A 15,397-nucleotide genomic window follows, 5' to 3' on the forward strand; every position below is an offset into this window, starting at 1 on the left:
GAGCAGGATTAGGCCATACGGCCCCTCGAGTCTGCTCCGTCATTCAATAAGATCATGACTAATCTTCAACCTCAACTCCACTTTCCTGCCCGATCTCCATATCCCTTGATTCCCCTAGAGTCCAAAGATCTATCGATCTCAGCCTTGAATATACTCAATGACTCAGCATCCACAGCCCTTTGGGATAGAGAATTCCAAACATTCACAACCCTCTGACTGAAGAAATTCCTCCTCATCTCAGTCCTAAATGGCCGACCCCTTATCCTGAGGCTATGCCCCCTAGTTCAAGACTCTCCAGCCAGGGGAAACAGTCTTTCAGCATCTACCCTGTCAATCCCCCTCAGAATCTGATATGTTTCAATTAGATCACCACTCATTCTTCTAAACTCCAGAGGGTATAGACCCCTTCTACTCAACCTCTCCCCATAGGGCCACCCTCTCATCTCAGGAATCTACCCTTTCCTAAGGGTACTGACACTTGCTGGGCTATGAGTCCACAGATGCAAACCACCTTCCAGTACATTGCCTGGGCCAACAGTTCTTCACCTGTGAACTTAGACACTTAGTGTCAGCAGGTTATTCTACCATTATGTTCTCACAGCAGAGCCTGCTCCTGTCCTCACCCAATATCCACATACATGCACTTTGCAACAGGGATTACTGGTTACCAATCGTTGGGCTGATTTCCACCCCACCCTTGATCCTCACCTCGTCCATTCAGTGCACTGCTGGCAGAGAGGTTTAGTCTGGCCTGGTACAGGGCCCCTCCACCCCCAGTCACTGGAGCAAAACGTCGGGATGGTGCATCAAAGAGGAATCTGCCACAAGGACACAACAGACAGTGCCAATAATTCTCCAATGGTTCCCTTTGGTTGCGTGAGTTTGGATTGAGTGCAAATGGAGGTCAGAGGATGAGATAAATGGCCATAGGCCTGTTTGTTTTCATCCAATGCAAAGCGTACAGTATTGTCCAGCTGAGAGAAGACTGAGCATAAGAGTGCTCGCTCACAAGCTATGCCTCATTAAGGAGCCAAGAATATTCAAATCTGTTTTAATGGAAAGCACGCACAATTCCCCAGGTTTCTCATCGGAGATATTCTATCTGCTTGCGGCACCATATCAAATAGAAATGGGATTAGAGTAGTAGCATACAGGGTACGGTAGCATAGTGGTTATGTTAGTGGTCTAGTAATCCAGAGTACCAACTGAAAGTGCTGCAAACACTCAGCAGGTCAGGCAGCATCGGGGAGAGAGAAACAGAGTCAATGTTTCGAGTCGGGGACACCTTCGGCAGAACTGGGAAAGGTTAGAGAGGAGCGATTTTTAAGCAGGGGCAGGGAGGAGGGGAGGAAAGAACAAAGGGAAGGACTGTGATGGGATGGAAGGCAGGAGAGATTGAATGACAAAAGGGATGATAGTGTAAGGCAAGAGGAGAGGTAATGGGACAAGTTAAGGAACAAAAGATGGCTGTAGATGATGTGTGGATGATGATGGCAGCAACATTAACAGCTACCATGTGAGGAAACAGGAGAAAAAAAGAAAGAAATACAGGGGCCAATTTATAGTCCGAAATTGTTGAACTCGATGTTGAGTCCAGAAGGCTGTAAAGTGCCCAATCGAAAGATGAGGTGCTGTTCCTCAGGCTTACGTGGAGCTTCGTTGGAACAATGTAAGAGGTCGAGGACAGAGAGGTCAGAGCGGGAGTGGAGCGGAGAATTAAAGTGAAAGGCAACCGGAAGCTCGGGGTCCCCCTTACAGACTGAACGGAGGTGTTCCACAAAGCGGTCGCCCATTCTGCGTTTGGTCTCCCCGATGTAGAGGAGACCGCATCGTGAGCAGCGAATACAGTACACTAAATTGTAAGAAGTACAAGTAAATCGCTGTTTCACCTGGAAGGGGTGTTTGGGGCCCTGGACAGTGGGAAGGGAGGAGGTAAATGGATAGGTGTTGCATCTCCTGCGCTTGCATGGGAAGGTGCTGGGCGAAGGGGAAGGGGTGTTGGGGGTGATAGAGGAGTGGACCAGGGTGTCGCGGAGAGAGCGGTCCCTTCGGAATGCTGAAGTGTGGGGGGGGAGGGGAAGATGTGTTTGGTGGTGGGATCACGCTGGAGGTGACGGAAATGGCGTTGAATGTGGAGGCTGGTGGGGTGAAAGGTGAGGACAAGCGGAACCCTATCGTGGTTCTGGGAGGGAGGGGAAGGGGTGAGAGCAGAAGTGCAGGAAATGGAACGGACACGGTCGAGGGCCATGTCAACCACGGTAGAGGGGAATCCTTGGTTGAGGAAAACGAAAGCCCAGGTATGGAAGGTGGCATCATCAGAACAAATGTGGCGGAGACGGAGAAACTGGGAGAATGGAATAGAGTCCTTACAAGAAGCGGGGTAGGAGGAAGTGTAGTCCAGGTAGCTGTGGGAGTCGGTAGGCTTATAGTGGATGTTGGTCGATAGCCTATCCCCAGAAATGGAGACAAAGAAGTCGAGGAAGGGAAGAGTCGGAGATGGACCATGTGGCGGTGAGGGAAGGGTGGAAATTGGAAGCAAAGTGAATTAAATTATCTAGTTCAGGGCGAGAGCAGGAAACGGCACCGATACAGTCATCAATGTACCGGAAAAAGAGGTGAGGGAGGGGACCCGAGTAGGACTGGAACAAAGAATGTTCCACATATCCCATGAAAAGACAGGCATAGCTGGGGCCCATGTGGGTGCCCATAGCAACACCTTTAATTTGGAGGAAGTGAGTGGAGTCAGAGGAGAAGTTGTTCAATGTGAGAACAAGTTCAGCCAGGCGGAGGAGGGTGGTGGTGGATGGGGACTGGTTGGGCCTTTGTTCAAGGAAGAAGTGGAGCGCCCTCAGGCCGTCTTGGTGAGGGATGGAGGTGTAGAGGGATTGGACGTCCATAGTGAAAAGGAGACGGTTGGGGCCGGGTAACTGGCGGAGAGACCGGGACAAATAAGCCGGAGAGGCAAGTTCAAATCCCACCATGGCAGCTGGCGATTTAAATTCAGTTAATTAAATAAATCTGGAACTTTAAATAAAAAGCTAGTATCAGTAATGCTGACCATGAAACTACTGGATTGTCGTAAAAACCCATCTGGTTCACTAATGTCCTTTAGGGAAGGAAATCTGCCGCCCTTACCTGGTCTGGCCTATATGTGACTCCAGACCCACAGCAATGTGGTTGACTCTTAACTGCCCTCTGAAATGGCCGAGCAAGCCATTCAGTTGTACCAAACCACACGGGCTGCAGCAGTTCAAGAAGGCAGCTCATCACCATCTTCTCGAGGGGCAATTAGGGATGGGCAATAAATGCCGGCCTTGCCAGCGAAGCCCACATCCTGTGAACGAATTTTTTAAAAAGTAAAAAAGGGCAAAATCCACTCCTGGCAGGTCCCTGCTGCTGGTCACTCGCTCAGTATATCCAGTGAGTGAGAGCAGAACCTGGGCAGCAATGGGGTCTGTGAAGCCCAGCCTCAGGTTTCTCTCAGTCCCAACGTGTAGTATCTGGACCAGAGGGTATCCTGCACATTGAAGCCAAAGATCTCGATAGCCACTGTTACATGCAAAATTGACGAGCAGGAAAAGAGCAGTTGATCCGTCAAGACTGCCCCACACCATGATGATCGGAGCACCATGACTAGACACTTCTAAATACAAGTCTTTCTTTCCTTTCTTACCTGGTCATATATTATGGGGATTAAATATTTAGGGGGATTAAATACATGGGGTTACGGGGATAGGGTGGGATATGCGTTGGTGTAGGGGTTACAGGGATCGGGTGGGATATGTGTCGGTGCAGGCTCGATGGGCCGAAATGGCCTCTATCTGCACTATGGGGTTTCTGTGATTCTGTGATTATGTGTCATACTGCTGCATCTGTTGAAGACTTAAGTGAAATAATGGTTGGGGTTTTTTTGGAAACAGCTACAAGGTTTGCCTGCAGCAAAACGAGCATGCAGCCGTGCAAGAGTATAAATTAAATCTACTACAGGTTGAGAGGAAATTCTCTGGCACGCATACAATGGCCACAGGCTACAAATGCAAATTTTGGGTACAATTACCATGGCAATCTTTCTGAGACTGGAGTACTTCTTTCTCATTGTCTCTCCTGACCTGTGGACGTGTAAGAGGGAATGTTGGCCCATTCAGCCAGCTCCTCCTGCCCCAAAGAGGCCAGGTCTTAATTCCTGCACCTGCCGCAGGACCTTTTCAAGGGCAATATCTTTGGAACACGCTGCTCTATTTTCTCTTCTACTTTCTTCTATCCACAAGCCAACAAGATTCAACAATTGGACAAGGGGGGGGGGGGGGGGGAAACCTGTCACTTACCAAATGACAAGCTGCTTCCCTTTCTATAGTAGCAGCTTTTCAACAACTGCTGCCAAGCAGGATATCCCACCCCCAGCTCCAGAGCCAAGCTGAGCACACGCTCACATGTCGTTCAGTAAGGAACAGATCCGGCGTGATTGCGTGAATCATCATTCTCAAAAGTGTGCGAGCACTGCACGCACTGCAATCCAATCCTGCTGGCTCGGCACTGGACTAGAAAACCTATGCTAATATATCATCATTCCTGTTGTGACATTTAGGTTGTGGGGCAGTTCGGGTGAAAACAGTTTGACTTTAATCAAGATCTTCATTCAAACAAAAAATTAGTACACATATTGCAGCTCACTTGCAGTTACAAGCCCCAAACATTACCCTTACATATGTTAATAAGAACATAAGAAATAGGAGGAGTCGTCGGCCATTCGGCCCCTCGAGCCTGCTCCGCCATTCAATAAGATCATGGCTGATCTTCTACCTCAACTCCACTTTCCCGCATTATCCCCATATCCCTTGATGCCCAAGAATTTATCAATCGCAGTCTTGAATATACTCAATGACTCAGCATCCACAGTCCTCTGGGGTAGAGAATTCCCAAGATTCACAACCCTCCGAGTGAAGAAATTTTTCCTCATCTCAGTCCGAAATGGCCGATCCCTTATCCTGAGACTGTGACCCCGAGTTCTAGACTCTCCAGCCAGGGGGAAACAGCCTCTCAGCATCTACCCTCTAAGAATTTTATACGTTTCAATGAGGTCACCTCTCATTCTTCTAAACTCCAGAGTATCGGCCCAGTCTACTCAATCTCTCCTCATAGGACAACCCTCTCATCCCAGGAATCAATCTGGTGAACCTTTGTTGCACTTCCTCTAAGGCAAGTACATTCTTCCTTAGGTAAGGAGACCAAAACTGTACACTGTACAAAGCCCTATATCATCCAGCAAGGTATATTATATTATATCATTATATATTGCATTATTATATTATTATATATTACATTACATTAGTATGAAACATTCAAACTCCAGTTTAAATGCATTAGACCCTGCAATAGTTTTAAAACTACTTGGAAAGAAAACATGGATATAATTTCTGGAATTATATACTTGGTGTTTTTTATTCCCTCTCCCCACCCAGCTCCTGCAGGCACTGGCCTTCTGACCAGGACACAGTTCCACAGGCAGCGGCCACCTTCATTATTCACCTGTGATCCTTGAGCGTGGGTGAGGGCTGGGCACCTCTCTGCAAAGAACATTACAACTGAACCTAATCTCGCTCTCACCTGACACTTTTAGGCTCTAGAGGAATCAAGGGATATGGGGATTGGGCGGGAAAGTGGAGTTGAGGTCGAAGATCAGCCCTGATCTTATTGAATGGCGGAGCAGGCTCGAGGGGCTGAATGGCCGACTCCTGCTCCTATGAAGCCATCATGTACTGTCTCCCGTGAAGTCAGTAGAAACAGGAATCAAACCTGGAATCCTTTTGGTCTGAATAATTCAGTGACTCACTGGATAGAAAGATTTCTTTTTAATTAAAAACTTTTTTTTAACTTTCCAAATATTTTGACATGAGTCCAAATACAACAGAGACACTTCAAAAAGAAAATTCTTAAGCCTGCCTTCCCTCCCCAACCAAAACTCTGGCATCTAGTTAGATTCATAGAATCATAGAATGGTTACCGCACAGTCGGAGGCCATTCAGCCCGTCAGGCCCATGCTAGCTCTCAGCTAGTCCCACTCCCTCGCCCTTTCCCCGGAACCCTGCAAATTTCTTTCCTTCAGGTACTTATCCAACTCCCCTTTGAAAGCTAAAACGTTCACATACAGAATTCCTCCACAGGACCTAGAACTTCATACCAAATACACCCAGGGTAAAAACAGCTCTTTGAATTGATGTGCCTCAATGAATCCGAGACTCAACGTTAACGGAGCAAAGCAAGGCTTTTATTAACTCAGAAAGTAATACACAGTGGAGAAGTGTCTCTCATCCAGAGATCTGCTGTACTGCCTGTGAGACACGCTGGGGCCTGCTTAAGTAGGGGCCAGGTATGGGCGGAGCCCTACACACAATAAAATACAGGTAAGGAAATGAAACTGAAAGTAAACTCCCCTGCTTGTCACAGCCACAGGCACAATCAAACACAGAGAATACAGAGTGCCTGATGAATGGCATATTTCATCACATGAATAATACACCACGCATGTACACACACACACACACACGCGTGTTGCCAATTTCAGCGCCAATGTTGAAATTTTCCAAATTCGGGCTTGCCTTTTGCCTGGAGAAACTTCTTGTAGTTATTTCTGAAGTGAATTAACCCATTGGTAGATGTAGCGATTTCCTTTTTAGAATTAGGTGATTTTTGTTATACATTTTCTAGCAACACACTCACCTGAAAAAACAGTGGATTCAACCCGTGGGAATACATTCAGCGGTTTGATTAGTGAAGCGGGTCAATGGGGGGGCACCGGCAGCGAGTACTGGGGAAAGAGGGAGCTGCTCCGCCGGGACGGTCAGTTCATAGCTTTGCGAGACAAACAAGCAAGCCATATGTGGCTGTGGGTGGCGAGTTCGAACCGGGGTAACTGATAAAGGCGTCAAGTAATTGCACAAGTAGATTAATTTCGCCTATATATAAGTGTAATATATGTAAAGACTGACACGCACGGTAATCTATATTATATATATATTACTGTTAACCGGTTCGATGCATTATAACCGAACACTGGATCCCGTCGCCGCTGGTGTCAATTCCATGTGATATTGAGAAAACCATTTGCAATTCCATCTCAGATTACTGGCTGGCTTTTGTCTCGACTCGGAAACACTCGGAGGTTAAAAAGAAAATAACAGCTGGCCTGAATATTCCCATCTCGGCTAAATAAATAATTTATAAAGGCAGCGAAAGGAAAACGGGAGATTTTGTTTAACAAAAATTGCCCAGCCAAAGCGCTGCAGTCGCCTCCTCTCTGCCAACAAAATAAAATAAGATTTAAAAATGTGCACCTTTTATTTCTAGGTGTGCACTTTAATTTCCAAGACGCGGGTGAATTTGCAATTAAAAAAAAATCGCATCTCCGCGGACGAGCCCTGCGTTTGGCAAAATAAAAAAGGTTCAGCAAAAAAAATAGCCACATCAACCATCCGGCTCCTCAGAAAGAGACGGGAATCTGCAGATTCCCTGGCCAGGGAAAGAGCAGGAGAGGGCTGGGGGTCCGACTGAAACGAAAGCGCACAGGTGGGTAAAAGGAGATGGTGAGACTGGGAGTGATGGAGAAGGGGTGGGAAGAGAGAGAAAAAGCAAAAAGCTGCACCTGTTTTTCCTGGCTCCTCTGTCCTTCCTTCGACTGCTTCTTATAATCTCTCTGCTCGCACTGACGTCAGGGCAACACTGAGTCCCAGGTGGAGAGAAGGAAACAGGGAGTGAGTGGAGAGAGAGAGAGAGAGAGAGAGAGAGAATGGGAAATGGACAGAGGGTGGTAGAGAGAGAGAGAGTGGATTGGAAGTAAAAGAGGTGGAAGAAAGGTCATTTGGTTGGGTTGGGTTGGGTAGGTGAAGGACACACACCTTTTGAAGTCAATACCATTCAGGACCAGAGGAGTCTTGGCGAATTCAGCAGACTTTCCGACTCAGAGGCCAGTGTGTGTAAACTAAGCCAATGCTAAGTACAAAGGACACGTCAGGGATTAACTCTAAGGGTGTTCAGGTCTGCTTGGCTCCCTCGCCCACTGGATGATGCATTCAAGCCACTGAGCTACCCAGAAGGTCGTAAAATAAGTAATGCACACGAGGGAAACCATATAAAATTTTAAACAGATGAAAGACACGGCAGGGAAGGTTAAAAAGGGAGAAATAAGAGGGTGAGAGCCACTTTATAAAATAATATGGGACCTCCTAGAAAAAATGATTCCCGGGAGTGGTTTGGGCTCTAAGAATTAGTATTTCGTAGAACCTACAAAGATTTAAATGTTGATCTCTTGTTTATTACAAATATAGAATTCTAGCTTTATTACCTTTGTTTAATGCGGTATGATTTTCTATTGGACTTGATATCCACTGTTACAAAAAATCTAAACTGTTCATTTGAATCTTTACACGGGTGTATTTTAAAATCAGAACGGGTGAAAGGTCATCGACCTGAAATGTTTGACTCTGTTTCTCTCTCCACAGATGCTGCCTGACCTGCTGAGTGTTTTCAGCATGTTCTGTTTTTATTTCCAGCATCCGCATTATTTTGCTTTTGTATTTTAAGTCGCCATTCACACTGGAACAGAATGGCCCAGAAATTGCTGGAACGAGGGGCATGAATTGGATTTTTTTTAAACCTCATCCTTCAGATCGTATTATTTTTGCGCCTTAAGTTGCTATAAGTGCGAATTGATAACTGCGCGGTGAGGGCAGTGGGGTGTCTGGGACCTCCTGAACGTCAGGTCCAATGGTCTATCTCAACGGAAGCATATGGGAACCCCACCACCTCCAAGTCCCTCTCCAAGTCACACACCATCCTTCATCGTCATTGGGTCAAAATCCTGGAACTCCCTCCCTAACAGCACTGTGGGAGCACCTTCACCACACGGACTGCAGCGGTGGCTCACCACCACCTTCTCAAGGGAAATTAGGGATGGGCAATAAATGCTGTCCTTGCCAGCGACGCCCACATCCCAGGAACGAATAACCAATGAAACGTAAGGATAGAGAAAGAAACAGAGCGAATGACTGGGAAGGAAATAGGGAGAATTTTTGTCAAATTAGATACGGGGAGGGAAATAAAGAGAGTGTGGATCAAGAGAGAGAGGAAAAAAAGGATAGAAAGGAAAAGTAAGATTTTTTTTTAATGTTAAGTTTAAAAAACCTCACGGAACAATTTACTACCTGCAGGAGTGATACTCCACAGTTTCATCCTCCTCCAACACCTCTCTTCCGTCGTCCAGCTGGGTAGAACTGCCCTTCCCTGGTTCCATTTTTATCTATTGAATCGTAGCCAGAGAATCACCTGCAATGACTTCCCTTCTCACTCCCGCACCCTTATCTCTGGAGACCCCAAGGATCTACCCTTGGTCCCCTTCTATTTCTCATCTACCTGCTGCCCCTCAGAGGCATCATCCGAAAACACATCAGGCTTCACATGTACACTGACGACACTCTGCTCTATCTCACCACCAACTCTCTTGACCTCTCCACCGTCTCTGATTTGTCACGCTGCTTGTCCGACATCCAGTATAGGGTGAGCAAAAATTTCCTCCAACTAAATATTGGGAAGACTGAAGCCATTGTCTTTGGTCCCCGGCACAAACTCTGCTCCCTGACCACTGTTTCCATCCCTGGCAACTGTCTGAAGCTGAGCCAGACTGTTTGCAACCTTGGTGTTTTGTTTGATCCCGAGATGAGCTTCTGACCACATATCTGCTCCATCACCAAGACTGCCTACTTCCACCTCCGTAACATCGCTCCACTCCGCCCCTGCCTCAGTTTATCTGCTGCTGAAACCCTCGTGCATGCCTTTGTTACCTCTAGACTCGACTATCCCAACGCACTCCTGGCCGGGCCTCCCATCTTCCACCCTACATAAACTTGTGCTCATCCAAAACTCTGCTGCCCGTATCTTAACTCGCACCAAGTCTCGTTCACCCACCAACCCAGTGCTCGCTGACCTTCACTGGCTCCTGGTCCAACAACACCTCAATTTTAAAATCCTCGTCCTTGTTTTCAAATCCCTCTGTGACCTCACCCCTCCCAATCTCTGTAACCTCCATCAGCCGTACAAGCCTTCAAAATCTCTGCGCTCCTCCAATTCTTGCATCTTGCACATTCATAATTTTAATCGTTTCACCATTGGTGGTCGTGCTTTCACCTGCCAAGGCCCTAAGCTTTGGAACTCGCTCCCTAAATCTCTCCTCCTTTAAGATACCCCTTAAAATGACCTCTTTGACCAAGCTTTTGATCACCTGTCCTGATTTTTCCTTCTGTGGCTCGGTGTCAAAAAGTTTTTTTTATTAATAATGCTCTTATTAAGCGCCTTGGGATGTTTTGCTGTGTTAAAGACACTATACAAATGCACATAGAAACATAGACATAGAAGATAGGAGCAGGAGTAGGCCATTTGGCCCCTCGAGCCTGCTCCGCCATTCAATGAGATCATGGCTGATCATCCAAATTCAGTTCCCTGTCCCTGCCTTCTCCCCATATCCCTTTAGCCTTAAGAAACATATCTAACTCCTTCTTGAATATATTTAATGAATTGGCCTCAACTGCCTTCTGTGGTAGAGAATTCCACAGGTTCACCACTCTCTGGGTGAAGAAATTCCTCCTCATCTCTGTCCTAAATGGCTTACCCCTTATCTTTAGACTGTGACCCCTGGTTCTGGACTCCCCCGCCATCAGGAACATCCTTCCTGCATCTAGTCTGTCTAGTCCTGTTAGAATTTTATAAGTTTCAATGAGATCCCCTCTCATTCTTCTAAACTCCAGCGAGTATAAGCCCAATCGACCCAATCTCTCCTCATAAGTCATTCCTGCCATCCCAGGTATCAGTCTGGTGAATCTTCGCTGCATTCCCTCCGTGGCAAGAACATCCTTCCTCAGATAAGGCAACCAAAACTACACACAATACTCAAGGTGTGCTCTCACCAAGGCCCTGTACAACTGCAGCAAGACATCCTTGTTCCTGTACTCGAATCCTCTCGCTACGAAGGCCAACATACCATTTGCCTTCTTAACCGCCTGTTGCACCTGCATGATTACCTTCAGCGACTGTTGCACAAGGACACCCAGGTCTCGTTGCACTTCCCCTTCTCCCAATCTATTGCCGTTCAGATAATAATCTGCCTTCCTGTTTTTGCCACCAAAGTGGATAACCTCGCATTTATCCACATTATACTGCATCTGCCATGCATCTGCCCAATCACCCAACCTGTCCAAATCATACTGGAGTTTCTCGGCATCCTCCTCACAGCACACACACCCACCCAGCTTTGTGTCGTCTGCAAACTTGGAGATATTACATCTAGTTCCCTTGTCTAGATCATTAATATATATTGTGAATAGCTGGGATCCTAGCACCGATCCCTGCGGTACCCCACTAGTCACTGCCTGCCACTCGGAAAAAGACCCGTTTATTCCAACTCTTTGCTTCCTGTCTGCCAACCAGTTCTCTATCCAAGTCAGTACTTTGCCCTCAATCCCTTGTGCTTTAACTTTACACGCTAATCTCTTATGCGGGACCTTATCGAAAGCCTTCTGAAAGTCCAAATACACTACATCCACTGGTTTTCCCTCATCTATTCTACCAGTTACATCCTCAAAAAATTCCAGTAGATTAGTCAAGCATGATTTATCTTTTGTAAATCCATGTTGACTTTGTCCGATCCTGTCACTGTTTTCCAAGTGCTCTGCTATTACATCTTTTATAATGGACTCTAGCATTTTCCCCACTACCGATGTCAGGCTTACCGGTCTATAATTCCCCATTTTCTCTCTACCACCTTTTTTGAATAGTGGAGTAACATTAGCTACCCTCCAATCCATGGGAACTGTTCCAGAGTCCATAGAATTTTGGAAGATGACCAGCAATGCATCTACTATTTCTAGGGCCACTTCCTTAAGTATCCTAGGATGTAGATTATCAGGCCCTGGGGATTTAGCAGCCTTCAATCCCGTCAATTTCCCGAACACCATTTCCCTACAAATACTGATTTCATTCAGTTCCTCCCTCTCATTAGACCCTATGTTCCCTGATATCTCTGGGAGGTTATTTGTGTCCTCCTTTGTGAAGACAGAACCAAAGTATGTATTTAATTGGTCTGCCATTTCTTGTTCCCACATTGTTGTTGTTGCTTCATTGCACCCTCCAAAGTCGAGTGGCATGTCAGGAATGTAAATCCTAGTCTCTGAGTCAACTACTTCACTCTCCATCTTAATGAAGAATTCTATCATATTATGATCGCTCCGCCCCAAGGAGCCTCACACAAGATTGCTAATTAATCCTCTCTCATTATATAATACCCAGTCTAAGATTTCATTCAGTTCCTCCCTCTCATTGGACCCCATGTTCCCAGACAGTACGTGCTGGGTACTCACACGTAGGCCCAACAAAAGTGCCGGTTTCGTGCACGCACTGCGCATGCGCGGGAAACTGGAACTTCCGTTCCCTTAAAGGAAGGGGTTCACAGGTTGAACACGTGCACCGGAGAGGCAGCGCATACGTCTGGAACTTCCATTTTTTTCCAGGTTTTTCCCGAGAGGGTAAGTCTCCAGGAGTTACACATATAAAAAGCAGGCGCAAGGCCTGCTTTTAACAAGGTAAGTGGTGAATTAATTAAAATTAAAACATTTTTTCCACAGGTTTATTATTTTTAAATACTTTAAAGAAAGGTAAGTTTATTTTTAGCCCTGTTAGAAAATGTAATTAATTTTTTCAAAAATTTAAATTGTTTAAAATAATTATTTTATGTGATTTAGATATTTTTAAAATGTGATTTTTTATTTTTTTATTTATTTATTTGAAGTTTTAGTTATGTTTTGGGGCTGAATTGTATTCATAGATTTGACAGGTCTTCCTGTCAAATTTATGAATACAGATTCCCTGCTACCATTGGCTCTGCACGGCCCACGTGATCCCAGGGGACGCTTCGAACTAACTGCGCCCCTGGGATACGCGAGCACTGCGCGCCGGCAGTTGGAGCAGGCCCAGGATCGGAATCCCACGTGGGCCCACAGCACAACGGCCGGCGCGCTAGGTAAGTGCAGGTCGGAGGCTTGCACCCGCGGGAAGCCTCCGACCCGAATTTCTGGGCCAAAATATTCTGAGGGGGATTGACAGGGTAGATGCTGAGAGATTGTTTCCTCTGGCTGGAGAGTCTAGAACTAGAATCATAGAAAGTTACAGCACGGAAGGAGGCCATTTCAGCCCATCGTGTCCGTGTGGGCCAACAAAGAGCTATCCAGCCTAATCCCACTTCCCAGCTCTTGGTCCGTAGCCCTGCAGGTTACAGCATCCCAAGTGCACATCCAAGTACTTTTTAAAAAGTGGTGAGGGTTTCTGCCTCTACCACCCTTTCAGACAGTGAGTTCCAGACCCCCCACAACCCTCTGGGCGAAGAAATTTCCCCTCAAATCCCCTCTAAACCTTCCACTAATTACTTTAAATCTGTGCCCCCTGATTTTTGACCCCTCTGCTAAGGGAAATAGGTCCTTTCTATCCACTTTATCTAGGCCCATCATTTTATACACCTCAATAAGGTCTCCCCTCAGTCTCCTCTGTTCCAAGGAAAACAGACCCAGCCTATCCAGTCTTTCCTCATAGCTAAGATTCTCTACTCCCGGCAACATCATTGTAAATCTCCTCTGTACCCTCTCTAGTGCAATCACATCTTTCTTGTAATTTGACCACCAGAACTGCACGCAGTACTCTAGCTGAGGCCTAACTAAGTTGAAGCATAACCCCCCCTGCTCTTGTATTCTATGCCACAGCTAATAAAGGCAAGCATTCCGTATGCCTTCTTAACCACCTTATCTACCTGACCTGCTACCTTCAGGGATCTGTGGACATGCACTCCAAGGTCCGTTTGTTCCTCTACACTACTCAGTGTCCTACCACTTAATGTGTATTCCCTTTCCTTGTTCGCCCTCGCCAAATGCATTACCTCACACTTCTCCGGATTGAATTCCATTTGCCACTGTTCTGCCCACCTGACCAATTTATTGATATCTTCCTGCAGTCTACAGCTTCCTTCTTCAGAATTAACCACACAGCTGATTTTAGTATCATCTGCAAACTTCTTAATCATACCCCCTATATTCAAGTCTAGATCATTGATATATACCACAAAAAAACTAGGGGGCATAGTCTCAGGATAAGGGGCCGGCCTTTTAAGACTGAGATGAGGAGGAATTTCTTCACTGAGGGTTGCGAATCTTTGGAATTCTCTGCCCCAGAGGGCTGTGGATGCTGAATCGTTGAGTATATTCAAGGCTGAGATCGACAGATTTTTAGACTCTAGAGGAATCAAGGGATATGGGGATAAGGCGGGAAAGTGGAGTTGGGGTCGAAGATCAGCCATGATCTTATTCAATGGCGGAGCAGGCTCGAGGGGCCGGATGGCCTACTCCTGCTCCTAATTCTTATGACACTATACACAGAAGAGCAGGGGACATATCCTAGTGTCCTAACCAACATGCAACTCTCAACCAACATTACTGAACTAACTGTCACTTATCTCCTTGCTGTGTGCAAATTGGCTGCCACATTTCCCTACACTAGTGACTACACATCAAAAGTACTTTATTGGCTGTGAACATCCTGAGGTTGTGAATGGTACTATATAAATGAAAGTTCTTCTTCTAACCTATCCACTTACTACAAATGCACCAGAGATAAAATACTGAGCTCGTGTGTTAGCCCTTAACTTTAAATAAAGGAGCTTTCAAAATAATTGTACTTTCTGTGTGGTGAAGCTCAATGCGTAAAGAAGTCCATAACTTTAGCCAATGCTAAACAGAGGCCAGATGTCCCTCTAATTTGTTCTCACATACCTCAAAGTGGTTTTGCAAAGACATGATACCTGGACACTCGCCCTTCCTCAACTATAACAGGTTATTACTTGAAGGTGCCAATGGGGGCTAGGGTGAAAAAATGGAGGATTCATACACACCAGAGAATGAAATATCTATCCAAAAAGTCTGAACATAGGACCAGTAGCAAATAGTAAAGTAGCAAAGTTTATTGAGTAGAATGGGCCTGTGAGAGGTGATCTCATTGAAGCGTATGAACTTCTTTGAGGGTTTAACAGGGTAGATGCTGAGAGGCTGTTTCCCCCGGCTGGAGAGTCTAGAACTAGGGGGTCAAGAGGTCGGCCATTTAGGACTGAGATGAGAAATGTCTTCACTCAGGAGTTGTGAATCTTTGGAGTTCTCTATCCCAGAGGGCGGTGGATGTTCAGGTCATTGAGTATATTCAAGACCGAGATTGATAGATGTTTGGACACCAAGGGAACCAAGGGATATAGGGCAGGAAAGTGGAGATGAGGTAGAAGATCAGCCATGATCTTATGAATGGCGAAGCAGGCTCAAGGGGC

The 15,397-nt window shown here is 46.1% G+C and overlaps 1 protein-coding gene across 1 annotated transcript in view; it reads right to left on the reverse strand.

The window, feature by feature from the left end:
* slc7a4 (solute carrier family 7 member 4) overlaps nt 1-8,926 on the reverse strand; it is a 43,548-nt gene extending 34,622 nt beyond the window's left edge. The window contains exon 1 of the mRNA XM_086012026.1: nt 7,640-8,926. The gene's annotated coding sequence lies outside the window, so the exon portion shown is untranslated. The remainder of the gene's footprint in view (nt 1-7,639) is intronic.
* Between the last annotated feature and the right edge of the window lie 6,471 nt (nt 8,927-15,397).

Source organism: Somniosus microcephalus, chromosome 19, assembly GCF_052327205.1.
Source record: "Somniosus microcephalus isolate GS21.2 chromosome 19, FLI_Smic_1.0, whole genome shotgun sequence".
NCBI classification, from domain to species: Eukaryota; Metazoa; Chordata; class Chondrichthyes; order Squaliformes; family Somniosidae; genus Somniosus; species Somniosus microcephalus.